General features: G+C 51.6%; 1 protein-coding gene across 4 annotated transcripts in view; it reads right to left on the reverse strand.

Moving 5' to 3' along the window:
* Positions 1-8,307, reverse strand: part of JDP2 (Jun dimerization protein 2) — a 47,256-nt gene extending 38,949 nt beyond the window's left edge. Inside the window, exon 1 of one of the 4 annotated variants that reach the window (XM_008138815.3) lies at positions 8,282-8,307. The gene's annotated coding sequence lies outside the window, so the exon portion shown is untranslated. Of the gene's footprint in view, positions 1-1,780; positions 1,894-7,533; positions 7,741-7,878; positions 8,144-8,281 lie in introns of those variants that run through there. The other 3 variants (XM_054715898.1, XM_054715900.1, XM_054715899.1) reach the window with 3 other exon arrangements.
* Positions 8,308-13,963: the final 5,656 nt, after the last annotated feature.

A 13,963-nucleotide genomic window follows, 5' to 3' on the forward strand; every position in this document is an offset into this window, starting at 1 on the left:
ATCCATCCATCCGACTATGAGCAAGAAGGCACATCCTTTCTCCCCATCCTGAGCACCCAGTGTCCCCCAGGCCATCTCAGAAAGGGATCTGAGACTCATTCTCATCAACTTATAGTCTTAGGGCTGGAGGAGGCCCTGTGCTTGTCTAAACCACATCCTCATTTTGCGCACGAGGAAGGTGAAGGTCAGAGAGGGTGAATGACTTGCCAAGGTCACACAGCTAGCACGGGAAAGAGCCAGAGCTGAACTCCTGGGCCCTGGATTTTAGATCCTGCCCCTTTCCCCCTCCTGGGTTCCAAGGGAGTTAATGCAGAAGGGATGACCTTCTAATAGCAGTTGTTCAGAGTGGAGGATCATTCTCCTGCACAGAGGACCCTCTACTTTGCCTCCCATGAAGATCCAGGTTTGGGAAGTTCCCTGAATAACCCCATGGCAGTTTGGGTGGGAGCCCCGACATAGAAATGACCCCTGAGACGTCAATGTGCTGTGACTCTCCCTAAACCTGAGCTGGACTTGAGTCCAGGATCAGGAAGAGAGTCTCCCCTCTACTCCCTGGAGCTGGGCCTGCAATGCAGAGGCCCACAGGGTGCCACAGCAGGAGGCTGCTCCAGGGCATGGTGGATGAGCTGCCCGGCTCCCCAGGCTTCCTCCAGGGAAAACAAGAAAGGGGCCAGAGTGAGGACTCATTCCTGCGTGGCAAAGGGATGCCTGGCAGGCAGAAGGAGTTGGTGTTAGGCTACCTGAGCCAAACTGACAAAGGAAACTCACATTTCCTTCTCAGAAGAGGAGAAAACCCTACAAAATCCCCTTTTCTAGACCTCAACAGATGCCCCAAGGAGTCAATGACCCCCAAAAAGATGCTTAACTGAGCTAGTCTAAACAGACAGGAGATGTGAAGCTGGAATATGCTCTGTGCCTGGTGCTTCAGTTGAATACAAACCCCTAAGAGGGGCCGGGGGTGCCACATGCCAGCAAAAATGCAGAGCAAAATCCCCTCCTTGGCCAGGAGCCCCCGAACCTCCCTGAACGGGAAGGACCCATTCCTGCATGGCAAAACGTGCCACGTGGCCACTGAGCAAGTGGAGGGGTGATTTCAGGGGGAAAGCAGCAGTCATGGCTGGTTGACCCACATGACCCCGGCGTGTAGCATCATTTCTGGCACAAAAAGAGTAACCCACAAATACTGATTGAATTGTAAATACGTGCATGAAGGAAGGTACAAATGATAAACTCACGGTGGAACAAAATTCAGTGAGTGGGGTCGGGATCTACCTCTGGAAGTCTGCATGCTCGTCACCAACCTCCAGATTGTTCGTTCCCACAGTAGGCCCCGAGAAAAACAGCCCAGAGGCTCCTGTGTGTTCCCCTGCCTAAGCCATCTCTGAGAGATGGAAGCCAGGCCCCACTGTTCCGGGAATGATAGGCTCTGCCTGCAGCTTCTGTTTATTTTCATACAGATGGTATAAATGAGACACTAACAAATGAGCCCAAAATATCTGCTACTGTGAAATCCCCCCTCCGAGAGGGGTAACCGCTCTCTGGGAGCAGCAGCCTCATAAATTCTTGCCATTCCTGCTTCCCTGTGAACCCAGCCCAATGACAAGCCTCACTCAGGGGATCAGGCTTTCCTTTGCAGAAGCAAAAAAAAAAAAAAAAAAAAAAAATGCCCCTCTCTTTCCCTCCCCCACCCCGCAAGGGCGCCCCTCACTGCTCAGATACAAACCACAAAGTCCTTAACACATGCCATTCCTAGGAGACAACCACAACAGCTGACATTCACCAGTGAGAAGTCATCCTAATGGCAGAAGATGGAGGAGGTGGAGCGGCTGCCTCTCATAATTGGATCCTCATTAACTGGGAAGAGCTGGCTGATGATCCAAGGCTGCAAGGCAACTTTGGTGATATGAAAAATAAAACAATTTGATGTGATTTAGAGATCTATAAGGGGGGGAGGGGGAGGGAGAGGGGGAGAGAGGAAGAGAGAGAGAGGGAGAGGGAGAGTCAGAGAGAGAGAGAGAGAGAGAGAGAGAGAGAGAGAGACAGAGAAGAGACAGAGAGAGAGACAGAGAGAGACAGACAGTGGCAGGGAACCAATAACAGCCAGGAGGAATTTACCCACTTCAAGGAAGACATAGGAAAGATGACAAGAGGTGAAATCATCTCCCAACTGGTTGTTCCATACGGAAACAATTTAGTAGGAAAAGGGGAACTAGGCACTAAAAGCTTTAGGGGAAGAACCCGGAGTTTTTTCCCCCCTTGAGGGCCCAGGAGGTCCAAAAGGCAGATAAACACCCTCTGTGTTTCCATTAGTAACCGGGATGCATAAATAAAGAGCAAGTGCTATACATTGGCAGAAGACCAAAGTTGGCAAATGAAGCTTTTGCCTCAAAAGACAGGCTTAGAATCCAAAAAAGACTTTGGCAATTTGGGACACTGACCAGGAACAACTTGGAAACTAGCCAAGGAAGAAAAACTGGGTAATGGACAGATCAAGATGGGGCTGACAAGCAAGGCATGAGGAGGACAGAAAGCGTGCAGGAGGTCACAGCGAACGCTGCTGCTGAGCCCAAGAACACGAGTGATTTGATGCAGGTCCCTAACAGCCAGCTTCGGAGAACCAGGGTCTGAGTGGGTCCATGGGGAAAGAACCTGAAGACCTGGTATTGGTATCTCTCCATTCTGACTTCCTCAGGGGTGGCAGGCGCACAGTCAGGGGTGCTGCCTTGAAACATCATTTTTTAGCTGACAGGAAAAAAAAAAGATACATGTAATTTGAGTTTTTCCCCTCTTTTCTTCTCTTGTTTCACTGTATGTAAATCTATAAAATATATATTTTTAATGGGAGTATCTACAAATAACAGTCTTGCTTTGATGGATCAATTTTTACTAGAAAGTGCCAATAATTGGCATCTCCATCTAGAATGGCAAAGATGGGTTAAAAAAAAAAAAAAAGATAGGTTAAGAGAAAGTTAGGATCTGCATCATGAAAGTTAGGATCTGTCCATAGAAACAAAAGTTTAAGGGAGGTTTTCAAATCCCTGGGCCTCTTTGAGAAGGTCAGCTCCCCTCCAGGCAAACAGCTAGCTAGGCTGGCATAAGGAGCCAGGAATGTGTGCGAGTGCAAGGTTCGAAATAGTGGAGGTGAGTGAGGACAGGCAAGGAGCAAGGGAGTTATTTCACAGGATCAGGCCCTAGGAGCACTAGTGGAGTTGGAAGAGCAGGTAGCCAGCCTGGCTGGTGTGACTCAGTGATTTGAGCATCGACCTATGAACCAGGAGGTCACCGATTTGATTCCAGGTCAGGGCACATGCCCCAGTACTGGGCTCGATCCCCAGTAGGGGGTGTGCAGGAGGCAATGATGTTTCTCATCCATGTCGATGATGTTTCTCATCAATGTTTCTATCTCTCTCCCTCTAAAAAACAAAACAAAAAACTCCTATATAATAAAAGGCTAATATGCAAATTGACTGAATGGCAGAACAACCGGTTGCTGTGATGTGCACTGACCACCAGGGGGCAGACGCTCAATGCAGGAGCTGCCCTCTGGTGGTTAGTGCACTCCCACAAGGGGAGTTCCGCTCAGCCAGAAGCCAGGCTCATGGCTGGAGAGTGCAGCAGCAGTGTCGGGAGCCTCTCCCACCTCCTCGGCAGCACTAAGGATGTCTGACTAATGGGGAGCAGGCCTAAGCAGCCAGTTGGACATCCCCTGAGGGCTCCTGGACTGCGAGAGGGCGCAGGCTGGGCTGAGGGACTCTCCCCCCCCCCAGTGCACAAATTTCGTGCACCAGACCTCTAGTATATATATATTTAAAAGAAAAAAAAAAGAGAGCCAATAGCCAGTACCTGGGAATCACCAATAGCAGGTGGGCGGTCTTAGGAGCCAGAGCCTGGGAAGATTCCCAGGAGGACACTGTGTATGTGTGTGTGTATGTGTGGTGTGGGGGGGGGCGGGGGGGGGGGGGAGGTGCCAGGCCAGTGATCACAGAACAAAGTAATAACTATCATGAATCTTGGAGAATTAAACAGTAAACTTGTTCTTGGAGATAAGATATGACCTGAGATGATCTCTCACCTGGAGATCCAGAAGGCAAGGAGCAAATGGGTGGAGAAAGCCCCTGAGAACGAGGACAAGCTGGAAAAGGCCCTCTCCAGATGGCTGTCCCAGCTCTACAGGCAGGAGAGTGAGACGGGTCATGGGGGGGAGCTTTGGAGCCAGGTCAGCTACATGTGCAAACTAGCTCTGCCCCTTACTCACTGTGTGACTTGGGCAAGTTCCCTAACCTCTCTGGGCCTCACTTTCCTCAGCTGTAGAGTGGGAATAATAGTGTTATGTGCCCTGTAAGGATTAAAGTGGTGAAAACTTGGAAAGTACCTGGAACAGTGCCTGCCCCAGTGAGTATGAAGTCAGTGTAGCCACAGAGCCTTCCTTCCTGAAGGACACAAGCGCTGGACAACCCCGCAAGGTCACTTCTGCAGGGTTCCCACCTGACACTGGTCTCCTTTTCCTACAGCCGTGAAGAGGACTCCCCCAGAGGATGCTCTGCTCTCCCACTTTCCAGCTCTAAACCCCAAGGGACCAGGACCGTCCTGTATCTAGTCGGTTACTGCAGAGTAGAAACAAAGGGGGCAGGTCAGGGCTGTGTACAAAGGTGCGGAAACCAGGCCCAGCACTTGACCTTTGCCCCAGTTTCTCCAAGGTCTCCTCCATCCTCCATTCCAGAACACAGCTGCATAGATGGCTGGCACCACCAGCTGGCTGGGTCTCCACCCCTGCCTCCAGGAGCAGAGGGCTAGCATCATCCGTGTCCTTCTGCCTACTCTATCCTTGTACTGCTTAGAGGGGGGTCGCTCCTCAGATCTGCCTAAGAAGAAAAAGAGGGGTGATCGCGGTCAGAAGCCGCTGCCAGGCATGGGCACACGGGCATGCACGACCCCTGCGTAGGCATCCCAGCTGTGGAAGAAACTGGAACCTCTCCCCCAGGAAAGGTTCTTCCCAGGAGACCAGAGAAATGCTTTCCACAAGGCCCTGCCGGTAGGCATTGTCTCCCCTGCCTGGTGTAGGTGTTCAACAAACACACAGGAAGTTCCTTCCGCCAGGAATCCTTATCCCGAGCTGCAAGATGAAGCTGGGAAAGTACTGCCACCCGACAAGCCTCTATCCTCTCTTCCCTCTTCACCCCATCTGGCTCCTAGGCTGCAGGAGCTCACAGCATGATACACTGCACAGTCATACACGCAGAGTGTGTGATAAATCCGTTGGCCCTTTTTTAAAAATGCCACTGGTCCTGCTGAAGCTTTGAAGACGAAGCTCCTCGACTGGAATCCCAAGGGCTGCGGCAAGAAAACAGACTTAAAAAGGCCCCAGGACGGTGGGCTCTGGCCGGGCCTCCCACAGCCAGCAAAGAGTGTAAAGAAACACAGGCTGAAATTCCAACCTGGGTCGCTACGGCATTTGTCTCTGCTGAGCTCCGAGAGGCCAAACCACACACACGCACAAGAGTGCACACACACATACACACACAGGCACACGGAGCTTGGCAGCCCGTAAGTTCCAGAGCTGGTAACACAAGCCACGGAACCGACTGCCAAGACAAGCAACAGAAAGAGCCAGGCCCAGTTTCATTGGCCACCATACGCTGCATATGGCCCGGGACGCAGCCAAAACAGTGTTCTCACCCTCCTCAAAGGCATAGGAGACCCTCTGTTTTCAAACACACCTCCACAGAGCCTTAATTAAAGGAAAATGGAAAAATAATGTGTCTGCTGCTCTCCCCCTGCCTATATAGGTATGCACACACACACACACACACACACACACACATATTCATACACACTCACTCTATTTTTCTCTTCCTCCCATTTCAGTTTCAAACATAATTCATTCGCATGGAAAAAAGCAAACTGCATCCTGCAGCAGAAAAGCAGAAAAGAATGTTGCTTGCCCTCAGCCCTGGCTCTGATTGCTCAAGTTGAGCTGGGGCTGAATGAATACAGAGCAGGCCAACCTGAGTCTGCACTGACCCCTCTCTTCCAGAGCAGAGCTGGAAAGAGAAACACTGGAGAGAGAGACAGCCCATTGCAACACCGGCCGACCCACGACAAACAAGGCCTGGAGAGCCTGGCCCTTCTCCTCCTGCCAAGGGTTCTGCAGGTTGGAAAAGATGCCCACACAGCTTGCAAACAGGTGGGGGAGACAGACGCTGGTGGCTGCAAAAAGCTAGGCAGTGAGTGAGGGAGCAGATCCTGGTCCAAATCCTTCCCTAGGGGACACCATTACCACTTATCAACACAGCTCCTTAGACGTGGCTGCAAACAACGCAGGAGAAAAGTCAGAGGCCTCCACACCCATGCCTTCCAGCAGCCTTTCAAATCTCACGGCACCCAGCTAGCTCTTCAGGAAGATTCTGGAGCTGCCTGCAGCTCTGAACCAAAGCCAAAGTAGAAGGGGAACAGAAGAGTCTTTGAGAAATCCGTCCTCCCTGTTTTAAACAAGGCAAAACCTTAGCCAGCCAGAGGCACGAGAATAGACCTCGCTTCTCTTCCCAGGTCCTCAGGTTAATCAGAGCCATGCTCACACCTGATACGGGGCTAAACTCTCCCCTAGAAACCTGCAAAGGAAGATCAGGCAGCCATCCAAGCTGCAGCCAGATTTGCTGGAAAGATGAAAGCAATGGGAGGTGTTTTTAAAAACCTTCAGGAAAGGGAGGTTGGGGAGATGATATGTGAACACAATTCATAGCAAGGCCTTACAGGACAAGCAGGCACCCGTCGTGGCTCAAAGCTTCTATTTCTGATGCTCCCCAAACCTGAGGAGAGCCCACCAACTTGGCTGCACGCACCCTCAGTCTGCACGCCCTTTTTTGAGTGACAGGCCTGGGGCTCATCTGCATTAAGCACATGTGGTCAGGACGCAGCCTGATGCCCCCGATGCCAGTAGGGAGGACTGCACACCGGGCAACCTTGCAAGTGGAGCTGACCCAAAGGGTGAGTTAATTTCCTTCCACCAGCCTCTTCATTTCCAGCCGCATGCATGGCCCATCCATCCCAGCAGAAGAACCAAGGCCCCCTCATCTTCCGGGCCTCCCAGGGTCTGGGGTCCTGGCCTTAAGACCCAACCCCTCAGCCTCCTTTTGAGGGGAGGGGCATAAGAGAGCCTTCTAAACTGGGCTGGTCAGGAGAGAAGGGGCTGGTTACCTAGAGGAGCCGGCTTGCCTCCTTATGTAACCTGGCTTAGGAGCCCTCCCAGGGAACGCAAAGGGAACCCGGGCCACCCCCTAGGCCTCCTCCCATCCCAGAACCCGGGAGCAAAGCCCCCAGAGAAGCACTCTTCATTGGATGGAGAGAGGCCCGGGCCTTCTCCAGTCCTCAGGGAGGCACGCTTCCTCCCTTCCAGGGGGTGGGGGCGGCACACTTGCCAGCCGGTCACTGTCATCCTCCCCCCCAACCCCCAAGAACCCTGCAAGTCCCTGGCCTTTCACCCTCCCATCTGCACCCCCAGGCCCGTCTCCCCCAGGCAGTGTTCTCCCCACTCACCCGCCTTCCCCGCCGCCCGAGGCGAGCGCCTCTCGGCAAACGCACGGGGGAGAAGAGCGCTGGAGGGAGGCGGAGAGAGAGCCCCGGCTGCCTGGGAGCAGACTGAACCTCCCGTCCCAGGGCGGGAACCAAAGGGACGCCACCGGCTTCCAGGCGCTTCTCGGGAATGGCCCGGGCTGCAGCGACCTACGCCGGGGCTGCGGGAGCCTCCCCGCGGGGCGGCGGGTTCCGGAGCTCGGCGCGCTCCGCCCGCGCGGGGGCGGGCGTCCCAGGTGCCCGCTGCCGGCGCGCCCCACCCCGCCCGGCCCGGGCGCCCCCCACGCGCGCGCGCGCGCGCGCACCCACCGTGCAGAAGCCGCGGGCGGAGGCGGCGTCCCCGGGGCCGGGGCCCGGCTGCAGGCGCCGTGCCCGCTCAGCGCCGCTGCCGTCCGGCCGCTGAGCTCCGCCCGGTGCCCAGGCCCGTCCCGGCCCGGGAGCCGCCGCGGCGCCAGCCCCGCCGCCGCTGCAGCGTCCGCCGCCGCCAGCGCCTCCCGTCGCGGCCGCCGAGCGTCCCTCCCGCAGGCTGTGGCGGGCGGCGGGACGGGTTGCATCAGCCCCGGCTATATAGCGGCCCCTGGGCGGCGGGGAGGGGTCGGGAATGCGGAACCCGCCGAGCTGCCAGCTCCAGACGTCAGAGGGGGACGGAGAGGAAGGGAAGGAGGGGACAGGGGAGGAGGGGGTGTGGATCCGGCGCTTCACACCCACTGACCTTCACCTCCCCCGCCGCCTTTCGCGCCCTCCTCCCGCGGCTGCTCGCACTGCTCTCCCCGCAGGGGCGGCTGCGGCCCCGCGGCACCAGCTGGGGCTCCATCGCCGGCCCGGGCTCTCCCAGGCGCGCGCGAGAAAGCAGGACGCGGCGAGCGGTTATGTAAGAGCATCCCCCCCACCCACCCCGCGCGCACAGCGCCGGTGGCCACCCGAGACCGAAGACAGAGAAATGAGAAGGCGGCCGCAGGACAAGCCGAAAGCCCCGGGAAGCAGACGCAGTCTGGGCGAACCATCTTCCTTGATCCTTAGCGCTCTTTGCCAGACCGAGAGAGAGCCTTTCAGCACATTTTCATCCTTGGACGCTTCACGACTGAGTCAGTGAGGAAGTGATCTCGCAAGCCGGCTTTGTTTTCCCAGGGAGAAGGATGAGCAGGAGATTAAGGCATGTGGGTGCCTCTGCCCCACCCACTAGCCCACCTGGCCACCGTACGTGCCTTCAGCCCGCGGTAGTTTGCTGCAGGAGGCCTGCCCTCCTCTGCTTTCTCTTTCTGGGAGGCCAGCACGGTTTGACCTGGGCCGTTTGTCCCGCTCCATCAGCTTCTCCTTTCCTCGCATGGGCAGAGCACACCCAGGCCTCCTCCCACGGCAAACGGCCTTCTTCCCCATTACAACCTCCATGGCCCACTCGACCCCCACCTTGCATCTTCCCGGAGTGGTAGACGGTTCAGGCAGACTCCAGAGGACATGTGTGTTCCATGATGCCCTCCAGCATATAAAGCCCGGAGACCTCAAGCTCACGTGTGGCACCTGAGACCTTGGCACCGGGGTTGGCATCTCCTACCTCCAGACGCCCTGGGGGCTCCGCCAACCCCCCACCTTTCTGTGGGAGCCAGATAGGGGTGACTGTTTATATGCAGTGACTGCCGGCCTCCTTCTCAAGAGTGAGGTCAGGTCATCACCCGAAGAAGAAAGGAAGTGAAAGAAAAAGTTCATGCCTTCTTGGAGCGCAGATGTTCAGAGTGAAAGAAACAACAGTACTTGAGACAGATGGGAGCAGTAAGCAAAACCAAGTGAGCATGCCTCTGCAATGCAAGTATAGTGAGGTGTTCTGTTCCTTCTCTCCCCTCGTGCAGTGAAATCCTTCCGGGGAAGAGGACTAGGAAGGCAGATCACATCCCTAGACCATTCCCTGGCCGTTTTCACCTTCACTCAACGCATTGAAGTTAGTAAGTAAAAAGAAAGTGAGGCCCTGAAAGAATCTACCATGCAAAATGAGTGGTAATTTGATAGTTTTGTGGACGAACATGGCTCTCAGCATCCGAAAGGCCAACTACACCTCTCCTGCAGCATGAAGTTCGAAGCTGGGTCCTATGAAACTGCCTTATGATGTTTCCCCCATGAGACGGAGGTCTGGACATTTATATGGAAGAAAACACTGAAGAGGGACAGCGTGCATCTTTGTCTGGGACTTTGGAAACACTAACCTGATCTATGTGTGGGGACTAATGATTAGTATATGTGGTTAGAGCATGTCCTTTCCAGGGATTGCTTTGCATGTAGCTGGGCCACTGGTAGTCCGCCTAGGCCTTTGCTTCCCCCACCAATTAAATATGCTACAGGGATGGCACCAAGGGGTGACTTGGGGGTCACTAGCCCCCTCCATTTCCCTGTTTTATCCATCCCGTCTCCTCCATTATTTGATGAGGATGGTTTTCAATTTTATATAGCACGCTATATAAACATAGCTTCAGAACCTCCCTTCTAGCACATAGCCCCCACTCGGCCCCTCTCCATGGTCATTGCCCCTGGACGTGGCTGGAGGGCGAGGCCATACGTGGGCCCATTTATGTAGACATTGGCCTGCTTCTCCCTGCTTTGCTTGGATGGAGCTCCTCTACCACTGGCTCTTAGGGATGGACAAGTGACCCAGCCTAAGGCTGTTTGAAATTGGGTTTCCTATCACTTGCAACTAGAAAAGCCCTGATTAATACACCCAGCCCTGGCCAGTGGTCTGGTCAGAGATTGCCAAGTATCCCAAATTAGTCCAGTGAGACTAGGAATTTTGTGGATCTGCCAGGAAGAGAAGCAGCCAGAAACTAGACCTGAAATTGCCAGAAGCTACCACATGGAGGGAGTCCACTGAGGCTGACGCTAATGCAAAGAAGAGGAGAGCCAAGCAATGGAGGGAGAGAGAGCTCCCGTTCAGATAGCATTGTCTGAGCTCCTGAACCTGCCATGCCTGGCACTCTCCCCACCTCTGGAGGTTTTAGTCTAGGAATCAGTAAACTAGACCTTACCTAAGGCAATTTGAATTTAGGTTTCCTATTACTTGCAACTAGAGAAGACCTGGTTAAGACATTGGATTTTGCATTTCTGACTTATTTAGACAATTACATTTTTTTAAAAGTTGAAACTTTATTATTTTTTTAATCCTCACCCAAAGATATTTTTCCATTGATATTTAGGGAGAGTAGAAGAGAGAGGGAAAGACAGAAACATTGATGTGAGAGAAACACATCGATTGGTTGCCTCCTGCACGCACCCAGGGACCAGGGCCTGGGCCGGGGAGGAGCCTGCAACCCAGGTACATGCCCTTGACCAGAATCGAAACCGGGACCCTTCAGTCCGCAGGCCAACATTCTACCTACTGAGCCAAACCAGCTATGGCGACAATTACATTTTGAAGCTTAATAGACATTGATGAATCCCAAGCTCTTTGCAAACAGGAAAAAATGCACCGGCAAGATAAAATAATTAATTCTCTAGAGGTGTTTCTCCATTATCAAAGGAGGAAATGATGGTTCTGAGTAATTAACCAGTCTTTATACTAATTTTTTTTAGAGCTCTATTATGTGCCTGTGAGGTACATAAAGTTTAAGACATGATCCCTCACCGGTCCCCACCTCTTGCCTAGTTAGAAAGAATGGCCTGAACACTAATGAAGAGCAAGACAAGGAGTAACTAAGAGCTAGTATGTGACATCGACTATAAAGACTGTAGGAGTTTAGGTAGAATTACTGCACAGAGAAAAATCATTCATTAATTGATCCATTCTCTACGCAAACTGGGCAGACCCAAAACTGCAGACTAGTAGTTGGCAGGCTGAATTTGGCGTTGTTGGTTCAACCTTAAATTCTTTTTTTTATATATCAAAGATTTCTCACAAAAATCTAAATTTCTAATTTCTCTTGAAAACAATCAGTCAGGCAACGTGCCATAGTCAAGTTAGGATAGGTTATGCTGAAGTTGCAAGTATCCTCAAAACTCAGTGGCTTAACATGAGACAACCTTAGATCAAGGTGATTGATTGCCCAGGATGGCTGCGGTACAGGTGATGGCTCAGTATTGCACCTCCATATCAACACATGTAGCCATGGTCACAATGGAGGGGAAACGGGGAGAAGTACAGAGGGCCAGGCACCAGCAGTTAAATGTTGCCTCCAGGAGTGATATATGTCACTTTAGCTTACATTTCATTGGCCAAAGCAAGTCACATGGCTATTCTTAATTTCAAAGAGGCAAAGACACTCAGTCCTCTGGTGTTCCGTGGAGGAGAAGGAAACCATGTGTTAGTGAACAATTACTATCTGACACAGCACACACTACCTGATGGCAACAATGGGCTACAGCCCACTGGAAGCCGCTCTCTTGAGATGGAAATTGACCCCCAGTTTGACACAGTCTCCACCCGGCCTGCCAGGTCATTTCCTTGGCCTGCCTAGCCCCTAGGGGCATTTGATTTTACAGCTTCTGATACAGATAAAGCCAATGTCGTTATCAGTCTTCCAGGTGTCCTTGGTGTTCCATGGAGTTAAAACATTTGCTTTGATTTGCTAATTTAAAAATAATACTATAGAGAATTCATAGGTGAAGGGCAGATGGTATCATAAGAGCCAACAAAAAGTTGAGGCTAGCTATTATATTTTCTGCAAATGGCACAAACCTGTTTACAATGGTTTTTTCCTCCTGCTCTTCCCTTGCTCAATCAAACACCTACCAGGAGAGACCAGGATAAATGAGCCCCTTGAAAAAAAATCAAAGTCAGGCAACATGGGAAGAGAAGTGGCATGTAGTGATTTGGGGTGTGTTGGGGGAAGCGTCTAGTTTAAAGTTTAACATATATATGGCTGCAATATTTGAGAAGAAAATATGTAAGTTGGGAATAAGAGGACTTCTCTTTCAATAACCACCAATGAGAATTTTATTGAACAACAGGCAACATGTCTAAAGGTTTAGTAGTAAATCAGCACCCATAGAAATGCAGCGGTCGCTGAGGAAAACCCAGTATCTTTCATCTCCTAACTAACACAGTAAGTCTTTGGAAGGTGAAGAGATAGTAAATTCTATGGTCAAAATGCTGGGCCTGGTGGGGTTAGGGAAAGGAGGAGTGTGGTGGATGTATGTTCTCCTCAGTATTTCTTTCTGGGTTTTTTGTTGTTGTTTTGATTTGTTTTTGATGTTTTTTTGTTTTTTTTTTGTTTTTGTTTTAGCATTCCTTTCTTTGGAGAACCATTACTCTCCCTCTCCCTGTGGCTCTGGAGAGGTGCCAATCCTGGTGTCCCATCATCCCCAACCAAGTGTGGGTGTATGGCCTCAGCTGGCCAATTAGAGTAGTTAGTCCATTTCCAAAGCTACAGTGATTGGTTCAGGGATTGGCTCATGACCCAAACAGGGCCAATCACAGTCTTCCTTAAGGTTTGATATGTGAATATTAAGGAAGAGGGGAGCAACCTTCCTTTTTTTTAAAAAAAATATATATATTATATTTTTTTAATTGATTTCAGAGAGGGAGAGAGAGAGATAGAAACATCAGTGATGAGAGAGTATCATTGATTGGCTGGCTCCTCCGCACCCCACACTGGGGATCGAGCCTGCAACCCCGGGCATATGCCCTGACCAGTAATCGAACCGTGACGTCTTGGTCTACGCTCAAACACTGAGCCACACAGGCTGGGTAGCAACCTACCTTTAAAACGCCTGTTCAAGAATGTAGTTTGTGTCTGTCCACCGCCATTTTTCCTGTCATCTGACTGAGAACGTAACTAATACACAGAGGAATAGAGATCTAAGACATGTAAAGAGAGAAACAGCCATGAGATAATCATCTGAGTCTCTGAGCCTAATGTACATGTTGAATTGGTCTTTGGACTTCACGGTGATGGAGTCAATACATCCCCTTTCTCTCTCTGCTAAGATGGGTTAAGTTTTCTGACACTTGCCACCAAAAGAAGGCCGGAGAACACATGAATAAAATGGCCCGAAGTCAATCTTGTACAGGACTGCTGAACTGACACCGTGGAATTTTATCTGCTTGCTATTCTTGCCTCATCCATCAAATGCCACTCAACCATCTGAAACTAAATACAGGACTGCACTGAGTTGCCTTCTCGAAGCTCAAGGTTCAGTTAGTCGTTTGAATAATTTAGTCAGACAGCCTTGTTTAAATGTTTTCTATGAGCCATGTACCATGTGCCCACCCCACCCCCATTTGAGAAGGCAAAGCAAAAAAGTTATTATCCTTGCCCATAAAGGGTGACAGACAAGAGGCCCAGGAAGACGGATGATATTCATAAAAATGGGGAAAGGAGGACTTGAGTGATCTAGGGAAAGCCTAATGCATTCTGCTTCCAGAATATTATGTGTCAAAATGAGTCCTGAAAACACCTGGGGAGGAGATGAAAGC

This window comes from Eptesicus fuscus, chromosome 5, assembly GCF_027574615.1.
Source record: "Eptesicus fuscus isolate TK198812 chromosome 5, DD_ASM_mEF_20220401, whole genome shotgun sequence".
In the NCBI taxonomy this organism is placed as follows: domain Eukaryota; kingdom Metazoa; phylum Chordata; class Mammalia; order Chiroptera; family Vespertilionidae; genus Eptesicus; species Eptesicus fuscus.